The following is a 12,880-nucleotide window of genomic DNA, read 5'->3' as shown; positions in this document are numbered from 1 at the left end:
ACTACACTATATGGAAATAAATCACACACAAACAGGTCAATTATAAAGTTAACTCCACTTTAGTGAATGCTGAACTAACAACACAAAGAAAATAAGTAAAGTCAATGAAGTTTGTTAAACAATGATAAGGTATCTACCTCAACAGAAACAAAACAATCAAATAATATTGTGGGCCCACACGCACTCTCACCAAACACACACACACCTCAAGTGCTACAGTCTTTCTGCTAGCAAACCCCTCGTTGCAGGCCTGAGTCGTGGCTCGGGTGCGTTGGGACCTAAAACAATATGGTCGCTTCACTTGTTGCCAAGCAGTAAAAATAAAAAGCACGTGCAAACAACAGTACTCACACCTCCAGGCAGTTCAAAGGGATAGCGGGGAAACTGGGTCACGGCTACTAGCAGGCCGCGGCAGCAGCACTCACAGTCGTCCTTTCCACGTGCTCCCACGTGAACACATAACTTCAGCACACCAGCAGAAGGGACCTCTCTGACACGCCAGCAAGACGTCCGTCTCCTCCTACTGAATCACACAACTCCGCTAAATGCCAGTTCACATGCGATAACATTCAATCTTAGCATTAGCTTAAGAAATAAAAACAGAGCAGAACAAGAGCTTAGCGAATATGCTAGGCTACGCTAGCGGCTGTGTTAGCGCTAATCCGTTTTACACAATAACATTGGGTACAAGTGTCAGACAAAATCCACATTTACCTCACAGTAGGGTACAACAGTTCTCGACTCCAGTTAACTATCCGTCAACCCGAAAATGCGTCTGTCGCCCTTCTATGAACTCTGCGTTCACTCGACACTGTTCAGCTCTCGTCTCTCTCGCTTCCTGCAGAGAGCACACGGCTCCCCACTTACTCCCACCCCTCTACCTGAGACTACTTCAGGGTTCACTGGAGCTGTAGTACATATCAATACCATATCAAAAATAATGACATAAACCTCAAAATACAAATAAAAAGGTTGTGCATTTAACTGACACACATCACATACTTTGCAGGCATTTGTATACATTCTTGAACACATTAAAGATTTGCAATTAACTATCAATATTAATGAACAAATTGAAATAATGAGCTACTTATATAGCCAGGGCTACAAATCTATCAATCGTTTGTTGTAAGACTCAGATAATTATTTTTTTAAAAGTGAGACATTTTAAATGAGAATAAGAAAGAAAAGTATTTATTTGTGCCCCCCCTTTCCCTGTTAATGCCCTACATGCCCCCCTGGCAAAACTTCCCTAGATCCGCCCCTGCACAGTTACCAGCTGTCAGCTACCTAAAAAAGGATCCTGGTGTTATTTGTCTCTCAGAAACAGTTCATAACTTCCCTTCAACTCATTCATGTCACCTAAAAGTTAAACCTGTTTCTCCATCACCTGTTCAGCTCTGATGATCCAGTAAGGACATCTCCTGGTTTCATCTTCATGTTTCCCTCTCACCACATAACCAAACCATATCATGACCAGCAGCTTTTTTGCAGCTGTGGCTCCAGCAAACATCAGCTGATACTAGAAATTAATATTAAATAAATTCTAACAATAGCTGATCAAGCTTAAACGTGCTGCTGTTGTTTAGCGCGACATCCGCTGGTTTCCTCTTTCGGCGCAAAGAGGCGGATGAAGGCTGGAGCGGTCCCTCGGACGCTCCAGCGAAGGCGGATGAGCAGCTCACTAGCTGCACACATGGACACGCAGCCCACCAGCTGCACACACGGACACGCAGCCCACCAGCTGCACACACGGACACGCAGCCCACCAGCTGCACACACGGACACGCAGCCCACCAGCTGCACACACGGACACGCAGCCCACCAGCTGCAGAAGACTGGAGCGGTCCCTCGGATCCTCCAGCGAAGGCTGTGTTACACCCCGGCCTAGGCAACCGGGGTGCAACGTAGAAAAATAAAGATAAGGAAAATAAAACCACGAAGGCTCTCCACCAAAATCCCAAAACGAAAATATCCCATGACGAAAGTATTAACAAACCCATTCACAACTATTTACAACAGACTATTTATTTACAACAAAACACCAAACTATTTACAACACGGGGGAGATCGCGACCATGACACACTGAAACGTAACAGGGCGATAAACAAACAAGAGAGCCGATCAGCTGATCATTGATCAGTTTTCATGATTGAAGTAGAAACGGGAGAGGGAGGGGGGAGAATGAAAGAAGAAGAGGCAGCTGTGCAGCGTAAAGACACAGAATAACTCCATCTTTGTGCCTTTTTCATTGCAGCTGAATTACGGGACAAACTGTTCCTTTTCACCTCAATAAGAAACGCGTAATATTTTCTCTGAATACCAGACGGGACGGTTGGCAACTCTAATAACTTATGAACAAAATAAAGTTCAACATCATTAACTTCATAGCACCACCCAGCTGTATAGAAACTCTGTCATGCTAGCTAGCACGCAGTACGGAAAAAGTCAGAATAACGAAAATAAACTCCACCTAAACTTGGTTCATATCTGACCCAGAGAGACTGCAGGTCATAACTTCTTACCTGAAGTTCAGTTCACACTTGGACCGGCGGCCGCCTCGGGTCTCTTTTCCTTCTGCGTCCCTTTTCCTTCATCCACCTGCTGGCCTCCACCACTTGCTAATGTTACTGAATCTGTGGAAGCTCCGCGATAGCCACCACACGAAGTAACGAGTAACGACCCTATCTAAATCCCAGTAACGACTAACGCGTTCCTGATTTTGGCATAATAACTAGTTACCGTGCTCGTTACCACAATAATAACGTAGTTACTGTAACGCGTTACTTAATAACGCATTAGTCCCAACACTGGTCTTTACTTAGCAGTAGAGATGGACCGATCCGATATTACGTATCGGTATCGGTCCGATACTGACCTAAATTACTGGATCGGATATCGGAGAAAAATAAAAAATGCAATCCGATCCATTAAATATCACGAAAGTACCTCACAAAACTTGCAACACGCCGTAACTCACCTCAGAACGTTAGCACGTCGGAGCAGTATGCATCACGTGATAGAGCGGCTGTGGCATGCGGGACCTGTCGGTGGTCTGGATAGCATTTGGAGCTTCGCTAGCAACCCGGCATTTCATCTCCGACAAAGTTATCCCCGAGAGAAGTAAAGCAAGTGTGTAAGTCCATCTCTGAATGTTTGTAAAGCATTCCTGCGTTAAGCTTAACAAGCGACTGCCTCTTCTTGCTGCTACTTCAATCATGAAACTGCTTAATGATCAGCTGATCGGCTTTTCTGTCACGAGTCCGTGTCTCTTGTTTGTTTTTGGCCCACTTTGCACCAGAAAGAGGAAACCAGCGGCTGAACAACAGCAGCACGTTTAAGCTTGATCAGCTGTTGTTAGAATTTATTTAATATTACTTTCTACTCGAGGATCTTTTTCTACGTAGCTGACACTGGTAACTGTGCAGGGGCGGATCTAGCAAAGTTTAGCCAGGGGGGCTGATAGGGCATTAACAGGGAAAAGGGGGCACAAAGACATACTTTTCTTTCTTATTCTCATTTAAAATGTCTAGCTTTTAATAAATAATTATCCGAATCTTACACCCAAAGTTTTAATTTGATGTAAAATGAATAGAAGTCAATTACTGTATATAGTGACTATTAAGTCTAATATATATATACCCTAGTAAGCTATAGTACTTTTTCCTTTGGGAAGGTACCATCTGTGCAGTCTGCAATTTTGTTGAAGAAAGATGTTGAATCTATTTAATATTTCTTGAAAAATAATTGATTTCTGTGCATTTTTTTTCACACTGCATCAAATTAAGGTTGATTACGTCGATTAAGCATCATGAGGTGGAGCGTGAGGGGTGGTTCCCTATTTTTTATTTATTTATTTTTGTTGTTGCTGGGAGTTGGAACCCTATTAGTTAGGTTGCTTAATATTTACGCTAAGTACTCTTTAAAATACCAGAATAGGGAGGATGGTGTAGGTTTAAGTTTATTAGATTGATCAGTATTGCTGAACTATGAAATTTTTTTTTTTGCATACAGGTATAACAGAATAGCTTTAGTGTAGTTGTTGTTTTAAACTTGAGTATGAACTTATACAAAATGCAGCAAGATATTTAAAAAAACAGTCTTGTTGATTAAAAAACACTATATCGGATTCATATTGGTATCGGCAGATATCCAAATTTATGATATCGGTATCGGTATCGGACATAAAAAAGTGGTATCGTGCCATCTCTACTTAGCAGCCAGCACATACAGAGCTCTGCAACATCAAAAATCATCTTCATGTTTTTTGAATTTCTCTGTTACCAGATCTATTGCATAAAATATTTTCAAAATACACATTATTTTGAATTTTATCTCAAAATATGTCATCTGCTGAATGTCAGTCAGAACAAGAAGCACTCTGAGAGCAGAAGGCTAAACTCACTTTTAGAAGTTGTTGTTTAAGTAGTAGTTAAGTAGTTTTTTTTTGTTTGTTTGTTTGTTTGTTTGTTTGTTTGTTTGTTTGTTTTTTTTGCCTGTCCCGTTTGGCTCTTTTGCCATCAGAATTATTGTCTAAAGGCAAAGAAAGATGCCCAACGGATTTACTTTACCAAATTGACCATCCCAGCCTTGCCGTAATGGTCCATTTGATTCACCTTTTATTGTTTATTTTATTTTCACTTGCTGAATACGGGACAGACTTGACTGAGGGAAAGAAGGGGAGAAAGAAAGAGGGAAAGAGAAACAGCTGAGAAGAGGGACGGGGGAGAAGGGCAAAAAACAAAAACCAACAGAATGGACAGAAAAAAAAAAGAAAAAAAATGCATATATCGATCACCCGGATCACCTGCTGAGAAAGAAAAAAGAGAACAAGCAGAAGAGAACAAGAGTAATAGAATAAACAACATCACAATGATATATGGGAATATGACAGTAAATACTAAATATTAAACATTATTGTGCAGCACATAAGATCAACAAAACACAGTGTGCTTTGAGGAAGGAGCCAAAAAGGGTGTAGTTTGTGGGTGTGATCACCCGTGTGTACACCTGTGAGCATGGACGCGCTTGTTTTTTTAAAAGGTTCCTTCATGTAATGATCTGCTAGAGGGTGTGGGGGGGCCACAGCCCCGTCCTCCAGGGCATGAAGCAGGTATGGAGGAGATCAAAACTCCAGACATCCAGAGGCCCTCAGAACACAAGAGACCAAGGAAGACCAACAGAGGGGCAGCCGCGCCACTGTCCCAGAAAGAGCTGAGGAGAGCCCCAGATGAGGGCTCACTCAGCAGCCGCGGAGCAGAAGCCAGGGGGAGTTGCAGTGACGCGCCCGTGAGCTCTGCCGGCAGCCAGCTGCGCCTGAGTGACCGAGCCCCAGGCCGAGAGGCCGGGGGCACCCCACCTCCGAAGTGGCCCGAGCGAGCCCCAGGCTCCAGGCCCCGATAAGCGCCCGCCAAGGAGTGAGCCGGTGTGTACCTGGACGCCCATCCCCAGAGACAAAGAACCACCAACGCACCGATGTCTGAGGGAGTCCGCCACTGGCAGGGGAAGTGGTGGTGGGGGGAGATAGGCCTCCAAACCTTGGAGGGCCTGAGATGTCCCCAGAGAGGTGGCGTCTGATACCCAACCTGACATATAGACACAGACATACAGGCACAAACATCCATTCCCACCCTCATGCTCTCATATGCACTTACTCCACAGAGAGTGATATTATACCCCTCTTGTCAAACTGACAGGTCATGAATTATTCATGAGCTCCGGAAGTAATTACTTCCGGAGGTCCGGAAGTAGGAAGTAATTAAGGAAGTAATAAAAATATGATATTCCTAAAAATATGATATTCCTAAAAATATGATATTCATAAAAATATAATTGATTATTTAGAAAGTTTCTTATATATCAAAATAGCATTCTTTTATTTCTTTAAGCAATTAAATTTTTTTTATTTTTTTATGCTCAAAAAACGCCATCTGGTGGCGGGTCAGTGTGTGTGTGCGCGCGCGCGCGCGCCCGAGGCTGTGTGTCTGGGCGCGCGGGGGCGCGCCCGTGTCTCCGGACCGTGCTCTCTCGGGCTTCGTGCTCATGTGTTTAAAAATGTATTAAACCATATTAAAATTGTTTAGTTAAACTTGTGCTTTTGTAACGTTCAGTATGGCCACAAACACATGCTGCATGCCTTGGGGGAAAACTTTATTTCGATTTATATGCATTTGTAGATTTAGAATAAAACTCATACTGATGTGACAATAAAAGTGATTTGATTTGATACTCAGAAAAAACTCGCGATCCCCTAACCCTAACCCTCCTTAGAAACATAAGCAGGGAAAACTCCTTAAAAAACCCTCCGCGTTTTCTCCAAAACCCTACAATAACTTGTTAGGGTGCCCCCTCTATTCCCAAAACCTTATATTCGATAACAGGGGAAATCCTGAAAAAATCCTTAGTCTTTTTTCTCAAATTCAGCGCCCCGCGGCTCCCTTCATGCTCAGCCAAACAAAGCCAAAACTCCTTTAAAAAAAAACCAACACATTTGATTCAAGTAAAACAAATAATTACATTGATTCTTGTAAAGAGTTTCCAAAAAGGTTTTGACTGACAACAACGCTCACCTGGAGGATCAACACTCAGGCTAATGATGCTGATGGGGTTATTGCTCTGGGGATTTAGCAGGTGAGCTAAATCATGTGTAACATGTGAATTTCCTGAGTGTGGCATTAATAAAGTCTGTGTCTATGTCAAAGCTGACGTTTAAATTCCTTTTTAAATTTACCAACATTTCTGATTTGCGGTTAAGACTGTGACATGTTTTCACCATTTGAAAGCCAGAAGAGTGATCACTCTTGAAGCCTGGTTGCTGCAGAATACTAGGACTACTAGTTCTAGTTCTAGTACTACTGCTACTCCACAAAGCACATTGTTCAGGAATTTCACAAATTTGCTTACGTCTAATGTGTTGGCTTACAGGTAAACTTGTTTTGCAGATGGATAGGATGAAAACTTCCAGCATCACATAATGTTTTCCGATCAATAGGTTTGGAGTAAAAAAGAACTGGACATATATTTGTCTTCTTTGGGCTACTTTTATGTCAAGAAAGTTAACTTATTTAGAACTGTGATCAAGGATAACACATAAACCCTTGCAAATGTGATGGTAAAAGAGTCTAACATCTAGGTGTTACATGGTGTTGTAGGTGATAAAGATCCATAAACTACTTCCATTTGTTTAGAGGTGATTGCCAGTTTTGTTGGGATTTTTAGAGATACAGAGATCCTGTTCTGCTTTACTTAAAAAAAAAAAAGGATTTTCAGAGCTGTTGATATATTAATCAGTGTTCATAGAAACATGGATCAACCCTGTTTTGACAGTGAGAGTGTTACATTGTGACAGTTTCCATAAAAGTCTGCAAATTCTCTGAACAGGTAGCCATGAAGCAGCCATTTTTTTTAAAGATTAATTAAACTTAATATTATTTGTATGGCCATATCACAACAACAGCATAGCCTTAAACCAGGTTTGGAGTAAAGAGAACTGGACATATAGTTTCTTTTTTGGGTTACTTTGAAGTGAAGAAAGTTAACTTGTTTAGAACTGTGATCAAGGATAACACGTAAAACGTTGAACGTTTCAATATAAAAAGTGTACAAACTCCAGAAAAGTGGCAACTGCGGTGGCAAAATTGCAGGCAATTTTCACTTAAGTAGAAGTACAGCTGCTAGTGTCAAAAACACTCGAGTAAAAGCTTGATAAAGTATCGGGTCAGAAATGTGCTCAAATTGAGGAAGTCAAAGTAGTAACCTAACTGAACCTTGTGCTATAATAAAAAAATAAAATAATATTAGTAGATAGGACTACAAACTTAGTCTGGTGGTAAAAGGCACAAAGGCCTCAGGGGGACATTTGGCAGCCAGGGTTAGAGCTCAGACAGCTGGAGCCTGGGGGTTGGGGCTAACAACACTGACTGGTAAAAGAATCTAACATCCAAGTGTTACATGATGTTGCAGGTGACAAAAAGCCATAAACCACTGTTTAGAGGTTGTTGTGGAAGTTTTCCGTTTAATAAAGCCTGCAGACAAGCGATGAGCGGTAGCTAACATTCTTTAATCAAGACAAAGAACAGAAATCAAGCTTGGTGAGGGACTGCCATCGCTGGGGCAGAGGGTGAGCAGAGTCTCTCACTGAGCCTAGCATGGCTCTCAGTTTTGTCTTTCCCGCAAAGAAAGTTTCACACTGCCTTGCTATCTTTTACAGTGGAGAAAAGACAAAAAGACTCTTCCTGTGGAGTTGTCTGCTTCCCCCCAACTTCCTTACCAGACCCCACTATCTGTTAAACTGTTTAAATGGAGTGTGAGGCAGACATGCTAAAACAGTGACCTAAAAGCATTACCAATAAACAATGGGATCAATACATAAATGAAAGAAATGCAGCTGATAAAAAAAGCCATAAACTACTTTCATTTGTTTAGTGGTGATTGCCAGTTTAGTTGTTTTTTTTTTTGAGACACAGAGAGTGAGAGATCCTGTCCTACATTACTTTAAAAAAGAAGATATTTTCAGAGCTGTTGATATATGAAGCTCTGAGCATTGAGTGTTGCATTGTGAGAGTTTCAGTAAAAAGCCTGCAAATTATTGCATTTATACTGGAGAGCAAAGAAAAATTAAATTCTACTTGTACTATGGAAAATCAGTTTCATAAAAGCTACATAAACAGAGCTGAAGAAGACTGCGTTTGTAAAACTAGCGGTAACGTGTGAGAATTATAAGTTATAAGACTGTTTCTGCTATCGATACAATTTGTGTTGTTAATCCTAAATGATTCACGGTGACAACATCATAAGAACAAGGTCATTTTACTCCACACACACACATTTGGAAAATCACATAGTTTGACCATAAAAATTCCCAGAATAATTAGTATTTGAGATTGCTGAAGCAACATCACTAAAGAAAAATATCCTTGCATGTCACTTTCGTTTAAAAATATAAAAAATGTGAAGTTTTTTTTTTTGTAAAACATAAAAACAACAAAACTTAAGACCTTAAGAATCTCCTTATGAATTTTGTGAATATCTAGATCATTGGTGTTTGGATTTGAGGGTGAACAGGGCGAACACTGAGGCTGGGTATTAGAAATACAACATGGCAACATGAGACATGTTAACTCTGAGAACACTAACATCTAGATTAAGGTGTGAGAGGTAAATACATAACAGAAGCTAAAAAGGAGTTGCTTGTCTCTAGATTAGTTAAAATAAATTGAAAATAAACTGATTTGAACACGTTTGATGCATTATACAAAAAAGGTTCATGATATAGTTCACATGATCTAAGCAAGAGTGACTCGGAATCTCAAATGTTAAAGTACACTTACTGATTGTACTTTTACTACATGAGCTAATGTAGATGCTCTAAAAGCACGCTGGCTGAAAAAGAACCACACGTTTGGAGAAACTGTGCTGTAACTTCTCATACTGTGAAGTTTTCTGACAAAAGTGAATTGAAAACTTATGCTGTACAGCTTACTAAGGGGTCCTTTGCTGGGCCATGTGCAATTACACAAAAGAACAAGTTAAATTTCACCATAACACTGACTGGAGAAAAGCCAAATTGGGATTCTAATTGAGATTACAACTGAAATCAGTGCTGTGATAGTTAGTTTAAGATCACAACCTGATTTAAAACACAGTCTAACATCAACATTCTTGCCCCTGAAAATAGGTCAGAATGGCCGAAAAATGTACTTTAAAAATGAGATTTTCTTTTTGTTTCATTGGAACAGTAAAGTACCATTACAAAGAAATGAGTACACCTTTGTAGATATCACTGATATGGAGTTTTTCATGTTTTACATACAGACTTTCTCATTTAAACCATGGTGACTTAAAAGTTTAGCAGCAAGACACTTGTTTCCTTTGTTCCATCAAACATTTCTTTCAGCCATCTGTGTTTATCAGAGCGATATGTGACTAATTTTTTATTGAATCACCAGAAAGTACACAAATACAAGATTAAATATTTTATTTATTTATCAAAGATACATAATTACACATTGATACAATGAATACGGTGTCTATAAAAATTACACATGGTGTAAGAAAAACATTATAACATACAAATAAGTGTTTTAAGATAATCTGACATACTTTAAAAGCATAAGAATAAAAGTTAAAAAAAAAAAATCATGTTCTTTGATGATCACATTACATGTATCACATTTTTTAAAGCATAACGTAGGGTGTTCACAAAAACAGTTTTATGATTACTTTTTCCACAGTGCTTGTATGCCTCTTGCAAAACTATGTACTTATCACCATATGACATAATAACTCACGATTATGCAAGACCAGCCATGAAATGTCCGTCGCTTCATTACAATCATTTGTCCCCGCTGCTGCCCTCAGACCCAGTCTTCTGTACTGTGGGGTAAAATTGCTTTTTTGGTGGTTCATAAAAAATATCTCAAAAAGCGATGTTAGTGAGGGGACCAGAAACACTGGGTTGCAGAGCAGTTGGTAAGGACTTGTATATTTCTGGAGAGTCTGCAAAAGCTGTCTTGCTCGTGCTCCTGATTAGATATGTGGAGCCCGGCTATGATATCTCACTGGTGGCAGCTAAAGGTAGGCATGCCTTGGAGGCGGAGTTGGTCTCGGGCGCAATCTTTCAAACGAGCCTCACGGCATTTCAGGCAACCTCAGGCCGGAAACAACATCCGGTCACTCGCGGTCAAAATCCACGCAGAGCTGGTGTTTCGCAGGGATCAGGTTAACACATCTGGGTCTAAAAATATAAAGAAAAACAAAAAGAGTTTTAAAACACGCAAACTAGCAAAATATCAAAGGAGCATAACATAACAATAACAAGATGATATGAGATACCTGATGAGGCCATGATAGGTGATGTAGACATGTAATGTATAAACTTTTACGGGAGTTAAAAGTGGAGCTTATATATATTTTAAAGTGTATTGTACGCGGGATAGGCTCCAGCGCACCGCGCGAGCCTGAAAAAAGGATAAGTGGAGGCGAATGGATGGATGGATGGTGTATTGTACGTGTTAGAAACCATTGTGATATTTATTTATTTTTTTAAATGAAAGGATTGACAGAATGGTAAAAAGGAAAATGCAAAAATGTAGTTAGAGAGGAAGATTAACACTTACCGAATGATATGCGGATAAGGAAAGAGACGCAAGTTGCTGTTGAAATCGGCCGCTCCCTATGCGAACTCGCAAGCAGTCTGAGCGGTTCCAGTTGTTGATATGGCTGAAGGCAGGGGTCTTCTGGGAGCTCGGGGGTAGTCTTAACCTGAGCGGGAGATCATAAAAATCGGACCTGGAGCGGATTGGCTAACCGGGGTGCGAAGGGAGCGGTGCAATAGTTATGTGATTGGCAGCGGGGCGAAGTAAGGGGGGGAGTTGGTCTCCGGCGCAAATTTCGAACGAGGTAAGCAGCGCATTCGGGAGCAGAGCGGGGAGCGAACAAGCAGGAAAAAATTGTGCTCTGCAAGAAGTTGTGGATCGGAGATTAAGAGCGAGGTAGAACTTAGAGTGTGGGTTGAATTTTAGAGCTTGCTAGTAAGAGGGAAGTTTTTGAAGAAAAAAGACTAAGGATTTCCCCTGTTATCGAATATAAGGTTTTGGGAATAGAGGGGGTACCCTAACAAGTTATTGTAGGGTTTTGGAGAAAACGCGGAGGGTTTTTTAAGGAGTTTTCCCTGCTTATGTTTCTAAGGAGGGTTAGGGTTAGGGGATCAAATCAAATCACTTTTATTGTCACATCAGTATGAGTTTTATTCTAAATCTACAAATGCATATAAATCGAAATAAAGTTTTCCCCCAAGGCATGCAGCATGTGTTTGTGGCCATACTGAACGTTACAAAAGCACAAGTTTAACTAAACAATTTTAATATGGTTTAATACATTTTTAAACACATGAGCACGGAGCCCGAGCGAGAGAGCACGGTCCGGAGACACGGGCGCGCCCCCGCACGCCCAGACACACAGCCTTGGGCGCGCGCGGGCGCGCGCGCACACACACACTGACCCGCCACCAGATGGCGTTTTTTGAGCATAAAAAAATAAAAAAAATTTAATTGCTTAAAGAAATAAAAGAATGCTATTTTGATATATAAGAAACTTTCTAAATAATCAATTATATTTTTATGAATATCATATTTTTATGAATATCATATTTTTATGAATATCATATTTTTATTACTTCCTTAATTACTTCCTACTTCCGGAGCTCATGAATAATTCATGACCTGTCAGTTTGACAAGAGGGGTATAATATCACTCTCTCTCCACACTCAACCAACGTGGATTCCAGACCGCAGTCGGACGGCCAACTCCTCCTCCTAGCCCCCCCGCTCCAGCAGGCCGCAGAGAATGGGGGTGAGAGTAGACTCCAAACCTCCCTCCACCCGCTCATTGTAGTGTTGATGCATGTGTGTTCTAAGGTGCATTTAAAACCCAGGAGGGCATGGAGCTACCTGCCAGAGAGCAGCAGGTAAGCGCATAGTCCCTCCTGCTAGCCCTCAATGTCTACGTGTATTTAAAATTGAGAGGTCTGCAACGACACCAGGGGTGAGGTGTACACCCTGATGGTAATTTGGATTCCGTGTATCGTGCCCACCCCCAAGATCCTATATGTATGTGTAATGAGAGTCTGAGTAATGTGAATGTCCAAGTTGTGGGATAAAATTGAGGCAGAGGCAGCCAGAAGGGGACGGGGGGGGGGGGGGGGGGTAGCCTCCTCTGCACCCTGGTGACATACCCCTACTCCAAGGCCCTGCTTGTGTGGGTGGTTGTGCTGGAGCGGGAAGAGGGAGGCAGCTGGAGATGGGGAGGGAAGGAAGGGAGGGGCAAGTGACCCCTCCCTGGGGCCAGCTCCCCCGCTGACCCCAGTAGGCACCCCCATAC

Source organism: Astatotilapia calliptera, chromosome 10 (genome assembly GCF_900246225.1).
Source record: "Astatotilapia calliptera chromosome 10, fAstCal1.2, whole genome shotgun sequence".
NCBI lineage: Eukaryota > Metazoa > Chordata > Actinopteri > Cichliformes > Cichlidae > Astatotilapia > Astatotilapia calliptera.
The sequence above is the reverse complement of the archived record's forward strand: the minus strand, read 5'-3'. Positions refer to the sequence as shown.